The following is a 27547-nucleotide window of genomic DNA, read 5'->3' on the forward strand; positions in this document are numbered from 1 at the left end:
TACTAAGTGATTCCAGCGAGTTTTCTCATGTTCCTAAGTACAAAAATCAGCATAACAACCAATGTTATATCGCTGACATGTTTTCTTGATTGAATACTTGCAAGCTCGTCGACCACTGTGACACTCCTTTTCTCCTTATTCCTTTCCCTTTCATCTCTCATTAGCTAAATTGTGGAATCACCAGTTAATTAGTTTCTGGGTTCTTAGTCTGCTTATCACTAAGATTTAGCAGTTTCTACTATTTCTGCTATAATGGCCAGTTTGATAACCCTAATGATGCGACTTTTTTTTATATCCAATGTTAGTAGACATGTTTCTTAGTGTGGAGAAAATAACATTTCTGGAAAATGGAACTGGGATTTGTCTTCTTACCATACAAAATGCTAAAAGTATCCTTTGAGTCCCTTGAAATTTGATTCCATCACAAATGGACCTTGATTTATACTACATTTTTGTTCCAGTACAAATTTTATAAAATATATTCTATTTGAGATGTTCTAAAAGATTGAGGTGTTCTTTAAAGAATTTGATTGAATAATTTTCTAGAGTAAAGATTCTACTTCAAGATCCCAGAGAATGGTATGTTCCCTTTAGCCTTCTTTTTGCAAAGCTTCTATCTGGAGCACTTTTTTCAAATTCTTTCTCCTGGTTTCTTATTCATTCTTGTAAGATCAGCTCAGGTGGAAGTTTTCTATCCTGAATTACTTCTCCTCAACCCAATACCCCATGAATATGTGCTTACATCCATGTAATACTTTTCACACTGTGTTATAATTAAAGGTATTCTTTCTCCAAAAATTAAAATGATTTGGTGTTTTCTGATTACAAAGATAATATATGCTACTGTAGAGAAATTCGAGGAATTTAAAAGGGGAGGGCAATTTTGTTTGACACTTTTCCAGGAATCTATCAATAATTATCTACACATATGTATACATTCAGACCCATATAGACAATATTTTATATAAATTAGATCATACTATCAATTTTTTCTAGCTTGAAATTTTCCTCAGCAATGTGATGTGGAAACCTTTACATATCAATGCATAAAAAGAGGAATATATTCTAATTGCTACATAATATTCTGCTTATGGATATATGTTTGAGTATCTAATCAATTCCACAAATGATAAACATTTGGATGTCTACAGGTTAAAAATCCTAGGTTTACGTTGCCTTTCACTTCCATACTCTCCTTCAGATTCCACTGCCACCACCTATTCTAGTTCAGACCGACCTTCATTATTTCTTATCTGGACCACATGTTAGTCTTCTAGCCTCCTAATTCAATCAATCTCTGCCCATTCCATTTTGTTCTATACACTTCCCTGAAAGCAGTGCTGATTCTTTTATTATTTTTTTGCTCATTAACTCTCAATGGCCCTTTGTTACCTAAGAAATTAGCAGTAGGTGCCTTAATCTGCAGTCAATATGGACAAAAATTACCTCTCCAACCATATGTTCAGTTGTCCTTATTTGTTCTAATATTAAAAATCTATGGGTTAAGTCCAGCTGGAAGATGTGTTTTGTTTGGCTTATACAATGTTTCAAAACTTTGTGAATTTGAATGCTTTCTTAGTGTGGCATGCCCTTTCCTTTGTTTCAGGGTAGATGCAACCATTTCCTATTATCTTTCCCTTTGCCAGACTTTTCTCACATTTACACTATTTGTCTGGCCTCTGAGTAGATGCATTAAACATAACTTATATTTCCACTAAGTAGAATTATTGTTTGTTTCTTGAACACCTGTCCCTTTACCCCTTCACCTTCCTGCTACTGTGCCTTCCTTTCTGCTTTTCCTTCACCAGAAACTTACTGTTCTCTAATTTAAATAATCAAAATCTATGCAACCTTATTTCAAACCACTAATAAGTGCAAAATATTTTGTGAAGCCTTTACTGTGCTTCTAAAGAAGATGAAGTATTTCTCTTCTTTAAGTCCCTATAGGACTTTATATGTTTTATTGTATAACCTTTAATTTTCTACTTGTTATTGTTGGCATTTTTCTGTTAATCCCCTAAGTAGATTCCATAAAGTCCTGAAATAATGCACAATCTGCACCTACTCTGTGCAAGACACTTGGCTAAAAGATTCAGAAAATAAATGTAAGTTGTTAAAGTAATTTGAAACCACATTTGAGGGAAGATAAAATGAATGAAGTAGTGACTACAGGGCTTGGCCACATCTTATGGGAAGTCAAGTGCTTTTTGCCACAGCACTTAGAAATCCCAAGGACTTACTTTCTTACACTCGCTTCTCCTACCTCTCTGCACTTTCTGAATTTTAATATCTATGGCTATCCTCAGGATCTTATATTTTGTGTTCTTACTCATCACACAAAATTTATTTTCTATTGATCTCCTTCAAATCTCACACAAGGCATGCCTGTGAGTACAATTTTGGGATGATATGCCTGTTCTTAAAAGCATTAGTCCACCTCACAACCAGATATTTCACTGGTCACTTTAAATTATAGAGCTTAGCCATCTGCCTTGTTACTAGAACCTCTTGTATTAGAGTTCTCCAAAGAAAAAGAACTGTATAAGATATATATATATATACACATATTTATATCCAATTATATATAGATGATAGATTCATTACATATAGATATAAATATAGATTGATAGATTCATTAATTTCCATATATACATATATATGGAAATTCATTATAGGAATTGGATCACATGATTATGGATAATAAAAATTTCCATCTGCAAATTGCAGAACCAGGAAAGCCAGTGGTATAATTCAGTCTAAGTCTGAAGGCCTTAAGAACCAGGGGAGTCAATGGTATGAATTCCAGTTCAAAACCAAAGGCCCAAGAATTGAGGGACTGATGGTATAAGTACAAGACCAAAAGCCCAAGAACCAGGAGCAGTGATATCTAAAGGCAGGAGAAGAAGAATGTCCCAGCTCAAGCAAAGAGTAAAGTTGCCCTTCCTCCAACTTTTTGTTCTGTGCAGGCCCTCAGTGGATTGGATGATGCCTGTACACGTTGGTGAAGGCAGTCTTCCTTACTCAGTCTTCCAGAAACACCCTAGCAGACACACCCAGAAATATTGTTTTACCAGTTATCTGGATATCCCTTAGCCTGGTCACATTGACACCTAAATTTAACCATGACACCTCCTTTCTCCTTTCTCTCTCTTTTCTTTCTCAAAATTAATTTCGTACTATCATTAACACCTCAGCCACTCACTTCCATTCATTATTTATGCAGTAAAACTTAGATATCTCCTTACACATCATATACTTGGGACATCACTTTACCTACATAAAGCTTGTTTATAGAGTATTAACGTATTTTTCAAAAGAAAGGCAGTGATCCCTAATACAAAGCCTTGTGTGAAAATATTTAAATAAGCTATTTTTAAAAGTATTACTATGTGTTCTTGATTCTATGTTGAGGGATGATAGGTTAGGCAAAATGGATTAATAATGTAAAAGAGATGTTTCAGTATGGATAAGGCTAGGTTATGAAGAAAGCAGTATCAGGAAGGAATTGATAAACTCGGACATAAATGAGGGGCATGGCAGAATGAATCATTAAGGTTCAATTCTTATTAAAGTCATGTTGAAAACAAAGATAGCAGTTATCAAAACTATTATGTAACATTTTCTCCAAAATTATATCACAGTGGATCTTACTTTGCAGGTGATTTTTGATATGGCCCATTAGTTGAAAACCAGCATTCTAGACAAGCTATTAGACAGAAAACAGTAATAAGAGGCACAGCCACAATTCATCTTAATATTAGAAAAAATGTTAAAATAATATTGGTGGCTGACATTATGATTGTATGCCTATAAAACCTAAGAGAATCTGCTGAAAATTGATTAGGAATGAAAAGATCAGCAAAGTGTCCAGAAAGAAAATCAATATAGGTAAAATATGAATTCTTTTACAAATCAGCCATAACTACTGAGAAAAATACAAATCCACTTCACAATAGTAACAGGAATGGTGTCAACAAAATAGTGGAATAGGAGTATTCTGCTGTCTTCCTCCCAGAGAACACAGATCTTAACAATTACCTACAGATAAGAGTGCCTTTGTGGACAAAAATATAAGTTTCCCAGGAATAAATTTAAAAAGAAATGTGTAAAACCTATAAAACAACAAGACAAAAATGAAACCTTATTGGGGATATAAAAGACAAATAAGTGAAGAGCTTATTATGGACTAAATATTTGCATCCCACCAGAAATTCCTATGTTGAAATCTAATTCCCCATTGTGAAGGTATTTGGAGGTGAAGCCTTTGGGAAGTAATTAGGTCTAAGGGCAGAACCCTCATAAATGGGATTATTGCCCTTGTAAAAAGAGGCCAGAGAGCTGCTTTGCTCCTTTCCACCATGTTAGGACATAGGAAGAAGACAGCCTTCTGCAACCCAGAGGAGAATCCTCACCAATATATGACCATGCTGGATCCCTGATCTTGGACTTCTGGCTTTTAGAACTGTGAGAAATAAGTATCTGCCATTCACCCTATGATTCTTTGTTATAACAGCTTGAAATAAGATAGAGCCATATAAGATTTTGTAAGATGTTGGGTATAAAATTATGAGCAAACACAAGGTTCTTGCCATCATGAAATTGCAGTCGAGTGGAATAAACATCTATTTTAAAAAATCACACACACAAAAATGCAGGTTCTCGTCTCAAATAAGATAGAGTAAGCACATACTGCTTTGCTCTCCCACCGAATATAGCTGTAAATCCTAGACAGAATTAAATTCTCCAGATGTTTGAGGACACCAAAAAGGATTAGGGCTAGGGACACCAAAAAGGAAATAATAGCAGGCAGAATGGTGAAGAAGAACAAAAGTAAAAGTTCCACCTAAACTGGCAATAGATTTACTATTTTTTTCTTTGGTATTCTATTTAGTTGCTTAGGAAACAATGAAGTGGGCAGCAGAGAACAATCAGATAAAGATTCAGAAGAAACTCTCTAGTTCTGGTTCAAGAGAGGAAACTTGAAATATTCAAAGAGAGTGTAGAAATCCATTATTGTTTTCTTTTTTTTTCCTTTGTTTGTTTTCGTTTGTTCCTTTCCCTCTTGTAGTATGGCAGGTAATAACCATTATCTTCAAAAACAAACATTAAAAGTGTTTTTTTAACAAAGATAAACCAATATAGTTCCACCTTTAATTGCTAACAATTATCTAATTTCCTATGACTTTTTTTTTTTTTTTTTGCAGTTTATTGTCCAGAGGCTGTTTTTTGTTGTTGTTGAATTTTTGAATTTTATTTTATTTATTTTTTTATACAGCAGGTTCTTATTAGTAATCCATTTTATACACATCAGTGTATACATGTCAATACCAATCTCCCAATTCATCCCACCCTCACCCCCACTCCCCGCTGCTTTCCCCCCTTGGTGTCATACGTTTGTTTTCTACATCTGTGTCTCAATTTCTGCCCTGCAAACTGGTTCATCTGTACCATTTTTCTAACTACCACATATATGTGTTACTGTACGATATTTGTTTTTCTCTTTCTGACTTATTTCACTCTGTATGACAGTCTCTAGATCCATCCACGTCTCTACAAATGACCCAATTTCGTTCCCTTTTATGGCTGAGTAATATTCCATTGTATATATATACCACAACTTGTTTATCCATTCGTCTGTTGATGGGTATTTAGGTTGCTTCCATGACCAGGCTATTGTAAATAGTGCTGCAATGAACATTGGGGTGCAAGTGTCTTTTGGAATTATGGTTTTCTCTGAGTATATGCCCAGTAGTGGGATTGCTGGATCATATGGTAATTCTATTTTTAGTTTTTTAAGGAACCTCCATACTGTTCTCCATAGTGGCTGTATCAATTTACATTCCCACCAACAGTGGAAGAGGGTTCCCTTTTCTCCACACCCTCTCCAGCATTTGTTGTTTGTACATTTTCTGATGATGCCCATTCTAACTGGTGTGAGGTGATACCTCATTGTAGTTTTGATTTGCATTTCTCTAATGATTAGTGATGTTGAGCAGCTTTTCATGTGCTTCTTGGCCATCTGTATGTCTTCTTTGGAGAAATGTCTATTTAGGTCTTCTGCCCATTTTTGGATTGGGTTGTTTGTTTTTGTAATATTGAGCTGCATGAACCGTTTATATATTTTGGAGATTAATCCTTTGTTGATTCATTTGCAAATATTTTCTCCCGTTCTGAGGGTTGTCTTTTCGTCTTGTCTATGGTTTGTTTGCTGTGCAAAAGCTTTTAAGTTTCATTAGGTCCCATTGTTTATTTTTGTTTTTATTTCTATTGCTCTAGGAGGTGGGTCAAAAAAGATCTTGCTGTGATTTATGTCAAAGAGTGTTCTTCCTATGTTTTCCTCTAAGAGTTTTATAGTGTCTGGTCTTACATTTAGGTCTCTAATCCATTTTGAGTTTATTTTTGTGTATGGTGTTAGGGAGTGTTCTAATTTCATTCTTTTACATGTAGCTGTCCAGTTTTCCCAGCACCACTTATTGAAGAGACAGTCTTTCCTCCATTGTATATTTTTGCCGCCTTTATCAAAGATAAAGTGACCATATGTGTGTGGGTTTATCTCTGGGCTTTCTATCCTGTTCCATTGATCTATATTTCTGTTTTTGTGCCAGTACCATATTGTCTTGATTACGGGAACTTTGTAGTATAGTCTGAAGTCAGGGAGTCTGATTCGTCCAGCTGCGTTTTCTTCCCTCAAGACTGCTTTGGCTATTCGGGGTCTTTTATGTCTCCATACAAATTTTAAGATTTTTTTGTTCTAGTTTTGTAAAAAATGCCATTGGTAATTTGGTAGGGATTGCATTGAATCTGTACATTGCTTTGGGTAGGATAGTCATTTTCACAATATTGATTCTTCCAATCCAAGAACATGGTATATCTATCCATCTGTTGGTATCATCTTTACTTTCTTTCATCAGTGTCTTATAGTTGTCTGCATACAGGTCTTTTGTCTTCCTAGGTAGGTTTATTCCTAGGTATTTTATTCTTTTTGTTGCAATGGTAAATGGGAGTGTTTCCTTAAATTCTCTTTCAGATTTTTCATCATTAGTGTATAGTAATGCAAGAGATTTCTGTGCATTAATTTTGTATTCTGCAACTTACCAAATTCGTTGATTAGCTCTAGTAGTTTTCTGGTGGCATCTTTAGGATTCTCTATGTATAGTATCATGTCATCCGCAAACAGTGACAGTTTTACTTCTTCTTTTCCAATTTGTATTCCTTTTATTTCTTTTTCTTCTCTGATTGCCGTGGCTAGGACTTCCAAAACTATGTTGAATAATAGTGGTGAGAGTGGACATCCTTGTCTTGTTCCTGATCTTAGAGGAAATGCTTTCAGTTTTTCACCATTGAGAATGATGTTTGCTGTGTGTTTGTTGTATATGGCCTTTGTTATGTTGAGGTAGGTTCCCTCTATGCCCACTTTCTGGAGAGTTTTTATCATAAATGGGTGTCGAATTTTGTCAAAAGCTTTTTTGGCATCTATTGAGATGATCATATGGTTTTTATTCTTCAGTTTGTTAATATCGTGTATCACATTGATTGATTTGCGTATATTGAAGAATCCTTGCATCCCTGGGATAAATCCCACTTGATCGTGGTGTATGATCCTTTTAATGTGTTGTTGGATTCTGTTTGCTAGTATTGTGTTGAGGATATTTGCATCTATATTCATCAGTGATATTGGTCTGTAATTTTCTTTTTTTGTAGTATCTTTGTCTGGTTTTGGTATCAGGGTGATGGGGCCTCATAGAATGAGTTTGGGAGTGTTCCTTCCTCCGCAGTTTTTTGGAAGAGTTTGAGAAAGATGGGTGTTAGCTCTTCTCTAAATGTTTGATAGAATTCACCTGTGAAGCCATCTGGTCCTGGACTTTTGTTTGTTGGAAGATTTTTAATCACAGTTTCAATTTCATTACTTATCATTGGTCTGTGCATATTTTCTATTTCTTCCTGGTTCAGTCTTGGAAGGTTATACCTTTCTAAGAAGTTGTCCATTTCTTCCAGGTTGTCCATTTTATTGGCATAGAGTTGCTTGTAGTAGTCTCTTAGGATGCTTTGTATTTCTGCAGTGTCTGTTGTAACTTCTCCTTTTTCGTTTCTAATTTTATTGATTTGAGTCCTCTCCCTCTTTTTCTTGATGAGTCTTGCTAATGGTTTATCAATTTTGTTTATCTTCTCGAAGAACCAGCTTTTAGTTTTATTGATCTTTGCTATTGTTTTCTTTCTTTCTATTTCATTTATTTCTTCTCTGATCTTTATGATTTCTTTCCTTCTGCTAACTTTGGGTTTTGTTTGTTCTTCTTTCTCTAGTTCCTTTAGGTGTAAGGTTAGATTGTTTATTTGAGATTTTTCTTGTTTCTTGAGGTAGGCTTGTATAGCTGTAAACTTCCCTCTTAGAACTGCTTTTGCTGCATCCCATAGGTTTTGGATGGTCGTGTTTTCATTGTCATTTGTCTCTAGGTATTTTTTGATTTCCTCTTTGATTTCTTCAGTGATCTCTTGGTTATTTAGTAACGTAGTGTTTAGCCTCCATGTGTTTGTTTCTTTTACATTTTTTCCCCTGTAATTCATTTCTAATCTCATAGTGTTGTGGTCAGAAAAGATGCTTGATATGATTTCAATTTTCTTAAATTTACTGAAGCTTGATTTGTGACCCAAGATGTGATCTATCCTGGAGAATGTTCTGTGTGCACTTGAGAAGAAAGTGTAATCTGCTGTTTTTGGATGGAATGTCCTATAAATATCAATTAAATCTATCTGTTCTATTGTGGCATTTATAGCTTGTGTTTCCTTATTAATTTTCTGTTTGGATGGTCTGTCTATTGGTGAAGTGAGGTGTTAATGTCCCCCACTATTATTTTGTTACTGTCGATTTCCTCTTTTATACCTGTTAGCAGTTGCCTTATGTATTGAGGTGCCTCCTATGTTGGGTGCATATATAATTGTTATATCTTCTTCTTGGATTGATCCCTTGATCATTATGTAGTGTCCTTCCTTGTCTCTTGTAACATTCTTTATTTTAAAGTCCATTTTATCTGATATGAGTATTGCTATTCCAGCTTTCTTTTGATTTCCATTGCATGGAATATCTTTTTCCATCCCCTCACTTTCAGTCTGTATGTGTCCCTAGGTCTGAAGTGGGTCTCTTGTAGACAGCATATATATGGGTCTTGTTTTTGTATCTGTTCAGCAAGGCTGTGTCTTTTGGTTGGAGCATTTAATCCATTCATGTTTAAGGTAATTATCAATATGTATCTTCCTATTACCATTTTGTTAATTGTTTGGGGTTTGTTTTTGTAGGTCCTTTTCTTCTCTTGTGTTTCCCACTTAGAGAAGTTCCTTTAGCATTTGTTGTAGAGCTGGTTTGGTGGTGCTGAATTCTCTTAGCTTTTGCTTGTCTGTAAAGCTTTTGATTTCTCCATCAAATCTGAATGAGAACCTTGCCAGGTAGAGTAACCTTGGTTGTAGGTTCTTCCCTTTCATCCCTTTAAGTATATCATGCCACTCCCTTCTGGCTTGTAGAGTTTCTGCTGAGAAATCAGCTGTTAACCTTATGGGAGTTCCCTTGTATGTTATTTGTCGTTTTTCCCTTGCTGCTTTCAGTAATTTTTCTTTGTCTTTAATTTTTGCCAATTTGATTACTATGTGTCTCGGTGTGTTTCTCCTTGGGTTTATCCTGTATAGGACTCTCTGTGCTTCCTGGACTTGGGTGACTATTTCCTTTCCTATGTTAGGGAAGTTTTCAACTATAATCTCTTCAAATATTTTCTCGGCTCCTTTCTCTCTCTCTTCTCCTTCTGGGACCCCTATAACGTGAATGTTGTTGTGTTTAATGTTGTCCCAGAGGTCTCTTAGGCTGTCTTCATTTCTTTTCATTCTTTTTTCTTTATTCTGTTCCGCAGCAGTGAATTCCACCATTCTGTCTTCCAGGTCACTTATCCGTTCTTCTGCCTCAGTTATTCTGCTATTGATTCCTTGTAGTGTATTTTTCATATCAGTTATTGTATTGTTCATCTCTGTTTGTTTGTTCTTTAATTCTTCTAGATCTTTTTTAAACATTTCTTGCATCTTCTCAATCTTTGCCTTCATTCTTTTTCCAAAGTCCTGGATCATCTTCACTATCATTATTCTGAATTCTTTTTCTGAAAGGTTGCCTATCTCCACTTCTTTTAGTTGTTTTTCTGGGGTTTTATCTTGTTCCTTCATATGGTACATAGCCCTCTGCCTTTTCATCTTGTCTATCTTTCTGTGAATGTGGGTATTTTTCCACAGGCTGCAGGATTGTAGTTCTTCTTGCTTCTGCTGTTTGCCCTCTGGTTGATGAGGCTATCTAAGAAGCTTGTGCAAGTTTCCTGATGGGAGGGACTGGTGGTGGGTAGAGCTGGCTGTTGTTCTGGTGGGCATAGCCCAGTAAAACTTTAATCCTCTTGTCTGCTGATGGGTGGGGCTGGCTTTCCTCCCTGTTGGTTGTTTGGCCTGAGGCGACCCAACACTGGAGCCTACCCTGGCTCTTTGGTGGGGCTAATGGCAGACTCTGGGAGGGCTCACACCAAAGAGTACTTCCCAGAACTTCTGCTGCCAGTTTCCTTGTCCTCACTGTGAAACAGAGCCACCCCCTGCCTCTGCAGGAGACCGTCCAACACTAGCAGGTAGGTCTGGTTCAGTCTCCTATGGGGGTCACTGTTCCTTCCCTTGGGTCCTGATGCACACACTACATTGTGTGTGTCCTTCAAGAGTGGAGTCTGTGTTTCCCCCAGTTCTGTCGAAGTCCTGCAATCAAATCCCACTAGCCTTCAAAGTCTGATTCTCTAGGAATTCCTCCTTCCATTGCCAGACCCCCAGGTTCAGAAGCCTGACGTGGGGCTCAGAACCTTCATTCCAGTGGGTTTACTTCTGTGGTATAAGTGTTCTCCAGTTTGTGAGTCACCCACCCACCAGTTATGGGATTTGATTTTACTCTGATTGCACCCGTCCTACCATCTCATTGTGGCTTCTCCTTTGTCTTTGGATGTGGGGTATCTTTTTTGGTGAGTTCCAGTGTCTTCCTGTTGATGATTGTTCAGCAGTTAGTTGTGATTCTGGTGTTCTCACAAGAGGGAGTGAGAGCACGTCCTTCTACTCCGCCATCAAATCAGAATTTGCCAACATTTCTTCTAGGCACACAGAAACATTTAAAAATTTGCCAGATTTGGGATCATAAGGAAGACTATTTGCGAGTAAATTTTGTAGTATTGATATTTACATAAGAAAAATAATTATAAACTGAGACTGTCCCATGCAAAGAAGATTATATGGTCATCCTAGACATAAAATAAGTTTAAACATAATCCAAAGATTAAAAAAGGTGCAAGTAACATTTCTCTGACCACACTATAAAGTCCCTGTGTCCTTAGAAATTAAAGTTGAAATATACTCATGTAAGAATTTTTCATATATTTCTAATATATGCACTGAAAGCTCTAAATTCCCTCAGTAAGCATGGAATTAGCTGCATTTATTCAGTAATAAAATATTTCTAAAATATTTCCTGAATTTATATGTATTTATCATATAATATGTAAGTGTTAAAACTATGCTTAATGGGACATTTAGAGTCTCAAACGCATATATTAGAAAAGAAGGAAGAATGATAATCAGTGAGTTAAACATCCATTACAGCTAATTATTAAAAGAAAAGCAAATTAAATCCAAATAAACTAGTAAGGGAATAATACAAATAAAAGAAATAGCTGATTAAAGAGAAAACAGTGATACAATCTTTTGATGGCAACCAATTTATGAATTTGAAGATGGCATACATTTTACTATGGCCAGTATATCTAGCAGTTGACTTAAAGTTATGGGAAATATTTTTGTTACTGTAAGTGAAAAGATTTTTTTCAATAAATTATTTTCATTGATTGTTAGAGACGAATGTACAGTTCATTCCTAAAAGCAGTATAATACAAAGAGGTCTGGACTAGTCGTTCAGTGAATAATGATGGTTTCAAAACTCAATTATACTACTAAATGTGTAAAATTAATTAAGACACTATGGCCAAGTCACAGGCTTGTTGCAATATACATTCATTCATTTTTTCACTCAACAAATGTTGATAGGAAACTAAATATATGTTGGTATCAACAAAGCACAGCACAACTTTATCCCCTTTCTAAAAGAGCTCAAAGCTTTGGAGGGGAAACAGATATGTAAAAAGATCAATTACAATACAAAGTGATAAATGGATCAACAAAAATATAGACAATACAGAGTTAAAACAGAAGAGTGGTTAACACTGTGAAGAACAAGGGTTTTGTTAAAGAAAGCACCCACAAAATTGTGAAGATCTATAGAACAATAATTTAACATTTTAAAAAATTTCAATTATAATTGCTCAATTAAATTTACTCTAACTCAGTGTAGTCATGCTACTAATTATGTTGGAAGGATTTAGGCATTTAAAAAGAGAAGGATTTAAAGGCAAACAATATGGCTAAGCTATAAATAATTTCCCCTATTATGAGAAAACCCAAGTTGAAAAAATTGATTATCTTAAAATAATATTTTTTTCAATGTCTGAAATTCATATGTCTAATCATTATTCACCTACATAGGACAAGAACATAACATATGTTATGGAGTGAATTGTGCATGCCCCACCCCCCAAATTTGTATTTTGAAGTCCTAACTTACAGACCTTACACCCTTCACAAAATTTAACTCAAAATGGATCATAGACCTAAATGTAAAACTGAAAACTATAAAACTCCTAGAAGATAACATAGGAGAAAGCATAGATGACCTTGGATGTGGTGATAACTCTTTATTTACAACATCAAAGGCACAATCCATGAAGGAAACAATTGATAAGGTGGACTTTAATAAATTTAAATACTTCTGCTCTAAGAAAGACAAAGTCAAAAGAATAAGAAGAAGAAAATATTTGCCAAGGATACAATTTATAAAGGCCTGTTATCCAAAGTACAGAAAGAATTCAACAGTAAGAAAACCAACAACCTGATTCAAAAATAGACCAGAGATCTTAACAGAGATATCACTAAAGAAAATACACAGATGGCAAATAAGCATGTGAAAAGATGTTCTACATCATATGTCATCAAGGAAATACAAAAAGAACAATGAAATACCACTACACACCTATTAGAATGGTCAAAATCAAGAACACTGTTGACACGTTCATTGCTGGTAGGAATGCGCTTTTGGAAGACAGTTTGTTGGTTTCCTACAAGACTAAATATATTCTTATTGTATGATCCAGTAGTCACACTCCTTGCTATTTACCCAAAGGAGTTGAAAACACATATGCCCTCAAAAAACTTGCACATGGCTATTTATTTCAGCTTTATTCATCATTGCCAAAACTTGGAAGCAACCAAGATGTCCTACAGTAGGTGAAAGGATAAATAAATTATGGTATATCTTGACAATGGAATATTATTCAGCACTAAGAATAAATGAGCTATTAAGACATGAAAAACATGGAAGAAATTTATATGCATACTGCTTAGTGAAAGAAGCCAATCTGAAAAGGTTACAGACTATATGATTCCAACTATATGACATTCTGGAAAAGGCAAAACTATGGAGACAAAATTATCAGTGGTTGCCAGGGTTTGGGGATGGTGGAGGGATGAATAGGTGGAGGACAAAGGATGTTTAGGGCAATGAAAATACTCTGTATGATACCACAATGATTGACACGTCATTACACATATGTTCAAACCCATAGAATGTACATCACCAAGAATGAACACTAAGGTAAACTATGGACTTTGGATGATTATGATTTACCAATGTAGGTTCATCAGTTGTAACAAATGTACCACTCTGATCACACATGTGGGGGTAAAGGGGTAAAGGGTATATGGGAAATCTCTGTACCACCTTCTCAATTTCACTGTGAACCAAACACTACTTTTTTATTAAAAAAAAAAAAATCTTATAAAATGAGTTGATTATGTCTAGAGAAATTTTTAAAACTGGGTAATTACAATGTCAGTTTAGTTTCTTCAGTGACACTTGGCATCTATTTTCTCATAGGGTTAAAAGAGAAAAATAACTAAAATGAAATGTAAATAGGAAAATTGTGTTTATAATAATATCAGAAAAACAACTCAATAATGATGGCAGGCAAATATCAAATGGTAAAAAGGTTAGAGGCACCCTCTCCCATCTTAACAATAGTAAGTTATTATTTTATTATTAACACAGGAATAACACTTACCACAAAGGTAATAATCCTCATTGGATGACTAAAATACAAATAAACAAAAATCTCTGGAGACAGAAATGTAATGACAGCTAACAGTTGTTATAAACTATAGAACTTATAGAAAGCCAAAGAGGCCGTCAGAGGGAGAAAGAATGGAAAATATATATAAGATGAAAAAAATTGCCCACATTGATAGTATTATTCTAGACAAAGTGTCACAAAATATTTTTAAGACTACATTAAACAGGCTTTGGCTCTCAGCTTCATTGATGTCATTTTTCTCCTGCATAGCATTTGGCTCCTCCCTAGCATTTGGCTAGGGAAGCGATATAAAAAGTCAAGCCTCTAGCATATTTGTTTTAGTCATTAATAAAGTTTAACACCAGGAGTGGGTTGATATAAAATATTAGCACATCATCTATGATCCAGAGGGGAAAAGATGCCACATTACAATAATGTCGTTAACACATGCGATGAGAACTGTTTCTGTTGTGGGTTGTCCTTTCTCTTTTTCATAAAAAGGAAGTGAGTTGATAGCTACCTAGTTGGTCTGACATGATGGAAACAAAATGCTCCAACTCCACATGCTCAATAGTACTCCCTTGCAACACATCTTAAAATTCCAGAGATCAGATACATTTCTCGTGTTCTGGTAGTATGTACATTTTGATTGGGTTTAGATATAACACTTTTGCTAAGAAAATTAATAGCTCAGTAGCTTGCTGTAGCTGTTTAAATTTTATACTCAAGTTACCCACGATTCAAAATCTTAAGGGGATAAGGCAGGTAAATGTTTGAATGAGAAACCAGTGTATGGAGTTTTGTTCAAAAAAATCAAAACAAGGAGGACAAGCCAGGTAGTAGTATGTGAATCCTAGGTACCTGAGAAAGTTGCCAAAAGAAGCAATGTTTATCCAAAGAAGTTATGTAGGTACATAAAAAAACAAACAAACAAAAAACACAGAAGCATAGGAAAATGGATAGCATTGGCTAGTGTTTAGAAACATAGGGTTTTGAGTCAGTTTGGGTTTGAATACTGGCTTTGGAGACACCCAGAGTCAGACACCCAGTCAGAGTCCTCTGATCTCTCTTCTCAACTGGGCCTCATCCTTGGTCAAGTTCCTTGGCTTGCTGAGGCCAGTTCAGAAAGAATTCTGCCAAGCCAGTTTAGTAAGAATCTTTCCACCCTTGATACCTAGCCAAGTTTTTCTTAGTAGTTTTTCATCTACTGACTTCCTCATCCTGCCTGTTGACTAAAATTCCTCAGCTGCCCCTGTTTTATTCAGAATTAAATTCAATCTCACTTTTATATTGTAATAGCCTTGTATAAAATTTTTTTTTTGCCTGTCTAACTGGTGTAATTTTTCTTTGACAGTGCTGGTTCTGTGACTTGGGGAGGACCAGATTCATCATTAGACCCCTGTATCTCTCACCCAGAACCCTACATGCATTACTTTAAAGTATTTGTCTTCACTCCTGACTGACTGATCAAGGATCCATTGGTGAGTCCAAATCCTGATACAATGTTCTGAAAGATAGTCTATTGAAACACTAAAAGAACAGATTTTGATTCTTAGGATGCAGAGTATAGTCTTGAGGCTGGGTTAGCGACTTCTGTTTTTAGAAAGGTACCATTGGTTTAGAACCTGGGAAATTCTCATTTGGTTGAACTTTATTTTTTTGGTATTTAGAGTACTCTTTTGGATTCTTTTTCTTTACAGAGATCTCATTTGTAGAAATATTTTTATGGATAATTTGTAACTTCAATGGTCTCTTTGGGAAACCTGAAATCTCCTCAAACTGGCTCACCTAAGACTTCTTTCTCATTACCTCCACTCCTTCTTCCATATTTTATAACTTCAATCTTCCCTTTAGCTCCTTTAAATCATTTGATCTGTCCCACTTCAATACCACTACCCACTCTATCCTTTTTTCCATCCCTGCCAGACGTTTACCATTCTAGTCCCTCAACTCCCTGCTACCATATGAATACTTTGAGATTCAAGAACTGCAAAAGCAACTACCTGAGGCTGAAAAAGATAAAAAGAAAATTGGAAACACACTGGATATTTTGTTCACTCAGATGGGCTTTGGAGACACCCAGACAACTGATTAGTGTCTTCTAAGTCCCTCACCTAAAATTTTGTCCACAGCCTCCATAAAAAAATAAAATCTTAAAAGTCTCTTCCACAGATATTAGTGGAAAGATTTAGCTCTCATACTGAGTGGGTAACCTCAACATCTCTAATCTGCCAGAAATACAATTCAGATAAAAATAAAAAGTGGGACAAAGATTAGAGCCAACTCTTTTTATATAGACCAGTGAGTTTTGTATTACTGTGTTTATTCCTGACTCATAGCTAAGACGTTTGCATCTATCCGTATATGTATATCCATATGTATGTATACATACATAAATATATGTATATATTAACATATGTATATGTGATATTTTACCTGCCCCCAGATGGCATTGACAATTAATTTATAAAATCTAATACAGAGCTCTATTCTAATTGGCTTACAGATAAATAATCACATATAAATTAAATATTCCTGAAACTCCCAGTGATAATAATAATAAAAGCCCTGAACTTCTAGTAATTTCAATATGGAAAAAAATAACTATTCTCATAAAAACTAAGCAAATGTTCTCATAAACTGAATAAATCTTTAGCAAGTAAAACTAGCTTAATATTGTGGCTATAATAAAAACAGCTATGTATTCTGAGTTATTAGCATTAATTCAATACACATACATTTTGTTCTAATTGGGCTTGCTAGTCAAATAAAGTAATATTTGCTAAGTGTTTAAGATTATAAAAATAATAAGTTTGATTTTAATCAAATTGAGTCAGTATTCAGACAAAAATTATTAAATAATAATTTTGTTTTATAATGTCTGCCTAAAAATAGTTTCTAATACCTTTTTGGTAACATGCAAATTTAGACTTACGCTAAGTTAAATTAAGTAATAGATCCTAAGATAAAATACTGAAACATTTATTGCTGAGTGTAAGTTTATGTACTTTTGGCTTCTTATTTTTACATGATATATATCTGAGTCTGGTAATAAATATGCTCTTTTTGCTTCATTGAAAAACTGTGCTATAAGGAAGCATATATTTATAAAAATTGTGAGATGGTATATTCATGAGTGTTGATAGTCTGCTAAGCAATGCTAATATTTGAAAAACAGCTAATAATTATCTGCTACCTAGTTTTCTCTGTAAAATAAAGTTACTAACAGTTAAAAATTATAATCAATATATGTAAATGAAACTACTAGGAACAATAAAGGCAAACAACTTCTTTAAGTAAACTATGCAAGGTAGGCAGGAACCTGCGCCCCCTGCGGTGGAAGCACAGAGTCTTAACCACTGGACCGCCAGGGAAGTCCCTAGCATGGTTTTTATTAAGTAAAAAGAGAGTAATTTTGTGCTAAAGTGGAGTGGTTGTTCCAAACTGAGAGAAAGGAAAGTGTAGAACAAAATCTGAATGGATACAGAAAGTTGTAGGAAGTTTGTGGAAAAGGAACCTTATGTTGTGTGGTTAAAGCTGACTAGGATTGGATTGGTTTATTTATAAGGTTTTGTATGTTTGCTTGTTTGATTTAATGAACTTTAGTATCAGCAATATACTGATGCAAAACTAGAGCTGGGTTTTGTCTCTGTTAAAATTACTAAATTTTTCTTGTGTTACTGGTTTTCCTGAATAAGGAATTGTAAAAGAGTTTTCTTTACCTTTTGAGTAATCTGACTAGGAAACAAACATTCTGTGTTTTATCAGAATAATTTCCTCTGGTTTATGTTGACTTTATCCTATCCTTGATTATTTAAGACATTTAATATTAAGATTATTTAACTGAGTCTTCTCATTTTTAGTAGAGCTATATTTTTTTCTAATCATGGTACTTCCTATATTTACTTTTGAAATATTTTGTGACTTTTGTAAAATTGGTAGCTCAGTATTGTTTCACAGTGGCCCATCATCCTATTTAAGCATGTTTCAAACATTTTGACATTTTTGGACAACTTTTGATATTTTGCTTTCCCCAAAACAAATTCTAACTGAAATTTTGATCGCAGAATGATTTGAAAATCTCAGAGGACTTGTTCTTTCACCTTGTAAAGAGGTAGATATTAAAAATAATTAGGTTTATTTGATGTGTTGAATTGCATGAAAAGTGCTATCAAAGAGGAAAAGATACTTAACCTTCCCTACGTTATATTTGTAGGGGTAAAATATGATTAATATTAATAGTTCAGAAATTATATGAACTTCCTAGTAATTTGTGAATGTACTTGCTGTACACGTCTTGGCCTTACTTTGCCTGATATTAGACAAGAACAGTATAATGTTCCCGGTCAGAATTTTTGTTATTATTGTCGTTTTTTGGAGTAGACATTTTCTTTTTTGAGTTATAGTTAATTGATTGATTGATTTTTTAAATATAGATTTTATTCCTACACTACAAATTTATTTCCTTTATGTTTTGCAATTACTTTATGTCAGTTTTTTTGCCGCATGGCATGTGGGATCCTAGTTCCCCAACCAGGGATTGAACCTGCACCCCCTGCATTGGAAGCACAGAGTCTTAACCACTGGACCACCAGGGAAGTCCCTATAGTTGATTTATAATATTATATAAGTTTCAGGTGTACAACATAGTGATTCACAATTTTTAAAGATTATACTCCATTTATAGTTACTGTAAAATATAGGCTATATTCTCTGTGTTGTACAGTATATCCTTGTAGCTTATTTATTTTATACATAGTAGTTTGTACCTCTTAATCCCTACCCCTATCTTGCCCCTCACTCCTTCCCTCTCCTGACTGGTAACTACTAGTTTGTTGTCTATATCTGTGAGTCTGTTTCCTTTTTGTTATATTCACTAATATCTTTTATTTTTTAGATTCTACCCATAAGTGATAACATAGAGTATTTGTCTTAGTGTTTGACAGTTCACAAAGCATAATGCTCTCTAACTCCATCCATGTTGTTGCAAATGGCACAATTTCATCCATTTTTATGTCTAAGTAGTATTCCATTGTATATATACATATACCTCAGGGGGTCTTAAGGTAGCCTGTCTGCTGGTGGATGGGGCTAGTAGGCACCCAGTTAGTTGTGTGACCTGAAGCATCCCAGTACAGGCCTACAGGCTGGAGGGCAGGGGCGGGCTGTGTCCTGAAGCTAAAAAGCTAGAGGGAGGATTCCACAATGATGGCTGCCAGCAGCAGTGTCCAAGTGGTAGAATGAGCTCAACAAAATTGCTATCGCCTATACCTGTGTCCCCAGGGTGAGCTCCTGTTGGCCTCCTGCCTCTCTGGGATACTTTCCAAGATTAGCAGGTTGATCTTACCCAGGCTCCTTTCTGTCCTGGATCCTGGAGTGGGTGAGATTTTGTGTGCACCTTTTAAGAGTGGTGTCTCTTTTTCCCCCAACCCTCTGGGACTCCTTCAAGTAATCTCCACAGGCCTTCAAAGCCAAATGCTCTGGGGGTTCATCTTCCTGGTGCAGGGCTCTTGGGCTAGGGAGCCTGATTTGGGGCTCAGACCCCTCACTCCTTTGTGAGAACCTCTGCAATTTTAATCATTCTCCCATTTATAGGTTGCCCACCCAGGGGTATGGGGCTTGACTACACTGCAACTCCACCCCCTACTACCTGACTTGTGGTTACTTCCTTATATCTTTAGGTGTAGAAGATATTTTTTGGTAGGTTCATGTGTTTTTCATCAATGGTAGTCTGTAAATGGTTATAATTTTGGTGTGCGTGTTAGAGGACATGAGCTCAAGGTCTTTCTACTTTGCCATCTTGACCAATCTTCTCTGTTATTATTTTTAAATGTTGTATGCCACAGAAACAACCAGATTTTCTTTGTCAATTTTATTATTTTATAATGAACTCTTATCAGAGCCTTAACCACAGCCATTTTAAGACTTTTGTAATTCACAGATAGTTTTACTCTGATACTTCCTTGAGAGTTCTTATAATCAGCTGTAGGTCAAAATGCTTCATCTTCAATAAAAAGGGGCTGTCTCAGAGACTTATAGAAAGGACTACTCCAGGTACTCGGGGGCACAGGCCTCTGATGGCATTGCTTAAATAATTTTGAGACCACCCCACTGGATTGACTCAGAATTTTCAGAATTCTAGTGGGGAAGCTGATGGATTCATAAGACTACTAACCCAAATTCAAGGAGACCAATAATTAAATAAACTGATGAGTAATGATTATGTGTTTTGTTTGGAATAATGATGATGCTTTCATTTTTTATTTTCTGGATATAAGAAACTCTTTTTTCTTAAGATAAAGTGGTTTCTCTTAAGCTATCTATAATTTATAATAATTTAATAGAATATATTTTGTAAACAGAAATTAAACATTTCTCTTTTTCTCCCTTCCTGATCCCTCAAGAAGTCTGAAACTCTTATTGAGTATTCTTATTTTCATGACAAGATAATTATTTGCATAGATTCAATAATAATCTATCTTCCTTGAAGGAGGATATAATTGAGAAAATGATTAAATAACAAAAGCTTTGACTATGATATTTGAGAATAATGTGTCAAATCAGATATGATTCTCTAGCTTTAAGGAACAAAGGTTGAATTTATGGAGCCAATGCTTATAAAGCCCTCTTGGGAAAGCCAGTCTGACATCTGGATTACATAGTTCCCAGCTTTACAAGAGAGTAAGAAAGATCACTTCCTGGATTGTTCAGGATATTTTAGGGGACCTCAATAAGAGAGGACTTTACCCAAATCTGTAGGTACTGTAGATGAAGTGGCAAGTTCTTGGCTTGGTTTCCTAGACTCAAGAGGCTTTTAAAAGTCCAATCTTATATTCCTTATGAAAAGTTCCATCAAAGCAAACTTTAAAAGGCCTGTATGGCTAATTACTATCTTTGTTGCCCTTATGTAATAATCAAGCCAAATCTAATGAGAACAGACTTAATTTTAAAATAAGAATAATATGATTTATCTTTGATCAAAAGGGGGTTTGATATAGAGAGAAATTTTATATTTCAATAGAAAACACACCCTTGTGGGTTATCAGACTCTGATACTGTTTATCATCTTTGAGCTATTTTTCACTTCTTTGTTAACTACACAGTTTTGTTATCTACCTGGAAGTTGGACTGGATCCTGCAATCTTGCACATTTTGTCATCCTTAACAATTTTTCAATTTTTCTAGTTTCCTTCAATATCTGGCTACAAATCTCCAAACTAACATTTCTAATATTTCTCCTACCCTCTTGATTTGGCATCACTGATAACTAACACTTGACTTCCTAGATTCTTATTGGGCATCTAGGTTGTCTTTTAGCTCAATTTCCCCCTCGAATATAAAGAAGCCTTGTAAGATGAAGTGGGCAACCTGATAAAAATTTCAAAGGACTCATCACCACAGCAGAATATGGGCAAACTTCATGCCTGGAACCACTGTTGTGTAGACCACTCAGGAAGCTCACCAGAACTCTACATCTTCCATGCTCTACTCCAGGAAATAGCCATGAATATGGACAATTTCACTAAAACCTCTCATATGTCTAAGCCATAACCATACATTCAAACTGCAAATTGGGAAATCTGCCACTTTGCCACTGTCATACTCATTCCACTATCTAAAGAAGTTTTGGGTCCAACATTTAGTAATCTTCTTGACTTCTTGCCCTTTGGACACAGAAACTGGGTTTATAGTCTGCTCGAACCATTCATATTGTTTTTATTTTTATTTTCATAGAAATTCCCCTCATTAAATGCTATCCAGTAAATATCCTCTACTACCAATTCTTAAGAGATAGTTCAGCTGGACCTTAATGAAAAAAGGTGACTGAACAAGAAACAGTGTTATATTTCTTTGTATAAGAGGAGAGGCTTACAAGAACTCCCTCCTTGATTAAACGTTAGTCAGGCTCCTCTGAGCCCTCTTCTCAACTAGGCCTTGTCCTTAGCCTGCCATCCTTGGCCTGCTGAGCCCACTTTAGCAAGAATCTCACCAAGCCAGTTTAGCAAGAATCCCCCCACCCTTTATAACCTCGCCAAGTTCCTCTTAGTAATTTTCCATCCACTGACTCTCAGGCTGCGCATTGGCTATAAATCCCCAGATTCCCCTATTACATTCAAAGTGAAGTGCGATCTTTCTCCCCTATTGCAATAGTCTTGAATAAAGTCTTCCTTCCCTGTTTAAATCTTCCTGGTGCAATTTTTCTTTGACACTTTGTCACTTAGAAATTGTATAAACTTGTTCAAATTATTTCATTTCTGTGTGCCAGTTTCCTCATATGTAAAATGAGAGTAATAATAGTATCTACAGCCTATGGGCTTTGTGTTTCCTTTGTCAGGATTATATGAAATATTTTTAAACTGCTTAAAACAAAAATTGTAGCAGTACATAATAAAAAGTCAATAAATATTAGCTATTATTATTAGAACACATTTCCAGGGTCTTATCCTGCCCATATACAATATAAAATTAATATAATCAAAGAATGGTAAAGAAACACTTCAGCAGGCAATAATTCTTTATTCTAATGCTTACAGATAATAATACATTTTCTAAGAATTGTGCTAGATACAGAATAGAAGCACATTTGGGGGAAAAAAATAACCAAAATGGACTCTTACAGAGCATGTGCTATATGCCAAGCACTGTGCTAGTAACTAAAACTACAAAGATGAATAAGCTATGATCTTGGCCCTTGAGTAGCTCACAGTCAAGTGGGAGACATACACATAAAAACAAATCATTGCAATTGAGGAGGTTTAGATATAAGTGACAAATCAGAATTGCCGTTTTCAAGAAATTATGACAGCATTAATGTGGAGAATAGCTTGGAGGGCAATGAGACAAGGAAGGGAGACCAATGAGTTTATTAATGTAATAATTCAGGTAAAGAGCAATGAATGTCTGAACAAAGGCACTAGCAACAGAGATGAAGGGAGAGGGTGCAGATATGAGATGTAGAATAATCAGGTGACCTATTAGGGAAAGAGAAGCCTTGGGGATTGATATAGCATGATGACAGTATTAAAATATGAAGGCCTGTCATGTGGAATTATTTAGATTTATTTTTTTCCTGGTAGTACATCAGAGATCTAGATTTAAGGAGAGCAGATTACTGGGAATCAGAGTTACAGAAAAGGAAAAACTAAGCAGCTCCTTCATGAAGCACTTCCTGTAATTGGAGGAATTTCGAATAGAGTATGAATGAACATTTTAAGAGTATCTGTATTTTGGCATGGAATTAACTTAGTCTACTTCCTCTCCTTTATCCTATGCCCCAGCCAAATGTCTTATTATTATTTCCTGAACAGGCCTTATATTTTTCTACCTCTATGCCTTTAATATTAACCCATGCCATTCCCATTGGTGTAAATCCTTCCTCCTTACATACAATGTGACTGAAATATATGTTGAGTATATTTCTTTAAATTACTAAAAATCCTAATTTAAAGATGGAGGTGAAGTTTCAACAGTCTGACATTATGATTTCACTCTGTTGTTACTGATTTCTGGTGTTATTTCATAAATTTATTGCCAAACCAATTTCTTTTTATATGATTCTCTCTTCCCCCCCCCCAGCTTTATTGGGGTATAATTGACAAAATTGTAAGACATTTAAAGTATATATTGTAGTGATTTAATATATATGTACAATGTGAAAGGATTCCCCCCATCTAGTTAATTTTCTCTTTAAATAGTAAGTCTCTAATATTGAATATATTGCTTTATTATGAGGTCTTGAAGAACAGAAAATTTAAGTATAGTGTTTCAGATAATGTTATTCAAGTTTCCTATTGGATATTTGAGATTTTCCATGTGTTATGGACTGAATTGTGTCCTGTTAAAAATTCATATGTTGAACCCTAACCCACCCATATATAACTGCATTTGGAGATAGGAGTTTTAGGGAGGTACTTATGGTTAAATAAGGTAATTATTGAGGTTGAGGTTGAGACCTTAATCCAACAGAATTAGAGTCCTTATAAGAAAAGACACCAGAGATCCCTACCCCCCACACCCTTTTTGCTCAGAGAAATGGTCATGTGAAGACACAGCAAGAAGGTGGCCATTTGAAAATCCAGAAGAGAGCTCTGATGGGAAACAAAACCCTGCTGGATATTGGTATGGAATTTTCAGGCTCCAGAATTGTAAGAAAATAAATGTCTGTGGTTTAAGCCACACAGTCTCTCGCATTCAGTTATGGCGGTCTGAGAAGACTAAAACAGAACTTAATACTGTGAAATGGGGTGCTGCTGTAACAAATACCTAAGAATGTGTAAGTGACTTTGGAACTGGGTATTGGTAAAGACTTGAAGAGTTTACAGATAAATGATAGAAAAAGCCTACATTATCTTGAAGGGTCTGTTGGATGTTAAAGGCAATTCCAGTGAGACTCAGATGGAAATGAAGAACGTATTATTGGAAATTGAAGGAAAGAGGATCTTGTTATAAAATGACAAAAAATTTAGCTGAGTTTATTCTAGTGTCTCGTGGAAAGTAGAACTTGTGAGCTATGAAATTGGATATTTAGCTGAGATTTCTAAGCAAAGAACTGAAGATGCAGCCTTGCTTCTCCTTACTGCTTATTGTAATAATGTGAGATGAGAGAGATAAATTAAAGAAATTTTTAAGTAAAAAGGAACCTGAACTTGAAGAATTGGAAAATTCTCAGTTTATCCATACTACAAAAAATGTGAAAGTGTGTTCCGAATATAACACTAAAGATGTGGCTAAATAATCATTTGATAAGGAGGTTACTGTGGACATGAACCAGGCACTTCAGCCAAAGCCAGGAACAGAGATGGGATTATACCAGCAGACAATACTAGCTTGCACCAAAAGGAACAGAGACAGGATGAAAAAAAGGGAGGCTTTTGGATTTCTGCAGGATGAGACAGTAGAGCTCTTTGGCTGTGAAGGAGCATTCTTCAAGAAGACAAGAATGACCGTGAGGTCATTTCAATTATCAAGGCTGCCTTCTTGGTTTCAAAGGGTGGGGTCACTGCCTCCATCTCAGCAGGGTGGGCTGCTGCTGACTGGAGCCTTGCAGGCAGGGCTGCCAACTAGGCCCCTTGATTCTGCTGACCCAATGGGCCTGGAGGGCAGAGCATTGAGTCAAAGATGATTATTCGTAAGACTTAAGATCTAATGGACACATCGTTTGCAAATATTTTCTCCCATTCTGTGGGTTGTCTTTTCATTTGGCTTATGGTTTCCTTTGCTGTGCAAAAGCTTTTAAGTTTAAGTAGGTCTCATTTGTTTATTTTTGTTCTTATTTTCATTACTCTAGGAGATGGATCCAAAAAGATACTGCTGCAATTTATGTCAAAAAGTGTCTTGCCTATGTTTTCCTCTAAGAGTTTTATAATATCTGGTCTTACATTTAAGTCTTTAATCCATTTTGAGTTTATTTTTGTGTATGGTGTTAGGGAGTGTTCTAATTTCATTCTTTTACATGTAGCTATCCAGTTTTCCCAGCACCACGTATTGAAGAGACTGTCTTTTCTCCATTGTATATTCTTGCCTACTTTGTCATAGATTAACTGACCATAAGTGAGTGGGTTTATCTCTGGGCTTTCGATCTTGTTCCATTGATCTATATTTCTGTTTTTGTGCCAGTACCATACTGTTTTAATTACTGTAGCTTTGTAGTATAGTCCGAAGCCAGGGAGCCTCCTCCAGCTCCATTTTTCTTTAACAAGATTGCTTTTGCTCTTCAGGGTCTTTTGTGTTTCTATAAAAACTTTAAAATGTTTTGTTCTAGTTCTGCAAAAAATGCCATTGGTAATTTGATAGGGATTGCATTGAACCTGTAGATTGCCTTGGGTAGTATGATCATTTTGACAGTATTGATTCTTCCAATCCAAGAACATGGTATATCTTTCCATCTGTTTGTGTCATCTCAGATTTCTTTCATCAGCATCTTATAGTGTTTGGAGTACAGTTCTTTTGCTTCCTTAGGTAGGTTTATTTCTAGGTATTTTATTCTTTTTGATGCAGTGGTAAATAGGATTATTTCCTTAATTTCTCTTTCTGATCTTTTGTTGTTAGTGTATAGAAATGCAAGACATTTCCATGTATTAATTTTGTATCCAACTTTACTGAAGTTGATTGATGAGCTCTAGTAGTTCTCTGGTAGTATCTTTAGGAGATTCTATGTATAGTATCATGTCATCTGAAAACAGTGACAGACAAGTGATTAATTTCCAAAATATACAAACAGCTCATACAGCTTAATATAAAAAAAAAAATCATGGGCTTCCCTGGTGGCGCAGTGGTTGAGAATCTGCCTGCCAATGCAGGGGACACGGGTTCGAGCCCTGGTCTGGGAAGATCCCACGTGCCGCGGAGCAACTGGGCCCGTGAGCCACAACTACTGAGCCTGCGCGTCTGGAGCCTGTGCTCCGCAACAAGAGAGGCCGCGACAGTGAGAGGCCCGCGCACCGCAATGAAGAGTGGCCCCCGCTCGCCGCAACTGGAGAAAGCCCTCGCACAGAAACGAAGACCCAACACAACCAAAAAATAAATAAATAAATAAATATTAAAAAAAAAAAAAATGGGCAGAAGATCTAATAGACGTTTCTCCAAAGAAGATAGACAGATGGCCAAAAAGCACATGAAAATGCTCAACATCGCTAATTATTAGAGAAATGTAAGTCAAAACTACAATGAGGTATCACCTCACACCAGTCAGAATGGCCATCATCCAAAAGTCTACAAATAATAAATGCTGGAGAGGGTGTGGAGAAAAAGGAAGCCTCCTACACTGTTAGTGGGAATGTAAATTGGTACACCCACTATGGGGAACAGTATGGAGGTTCCTTAAAAAACTGAAAAGAGGGAATTCCCTGGCAGTCCAGGGGTTAGGACTCTCACTGTCAAGGGCCCGGGTACAATCCCTGGTCGGGGAACTAAGATACTACAAGCCGTGCAGCTTAGCAAAAAAAAAAAACCAAAAAAAACCTAAAAATAGAGTCACCATATGACCCTGCAATCCCACTCCTGGGCATATCCAGAGTAAACCATAATTCTAAAAGATACATGCACCCCAATGTTCATTGCAGCACTACATACAATAACCAAGAAATTGAAGCAACCTAAATGTCCATCGACAGATGAATGGATAAGGAAGATGTGGTGTACATATATATAATGGAATATTACTCAGCCATAAAAAGGAAAGAAATAATGCCATTTGTAGCAATATGGATGGACCTAGAGATTATCATACTAAGTGAAGTAAGCCAGACAGAGAAAGACAACTATCATATGATATTGCTTATATGTGGAATCTTAAAAAAAAAAAAAAAAAAGACACAAATGAA

At 35.7% G+C, this 27547-nt stretch overlaps 1 long non-coding RNA gene across 1 annotated transcript in view; it reads left to right on the plus strand.

Annotated features, from left to right (window-relative positions):
• LOC309620824 overlaps positions 1–26779 on the plus strand; it is a 245730-nt gene extending 218951 nt beyond the window's left edge. Inside the window, exon 2 of the long non-coding RNA XR_014239672.1 lies at positions 15580–26779. This is a non-coding gene — a long non-coding RNA (uncharacterized lncRNA). The remainder of the gene's footprint in view (positions 1–15579) is intronic.
• The last annotated feature ends 768 nt before the right edge of the window (positions 26780–27547 follow it).

This window comes from Balaenoptera borealis (genome assembly GCF_965194805.1).
Source record: "Balaenoptera borealis genome assembly, chromosome: X".
NCBI classification, from domain to species: domain Eukaryota; kingdom Metazoa; phylum Chordata; class Mammalia; order Artiodactyla; family Balaenopteridae; genus Balaenoptera; species Balaenoptera borealis.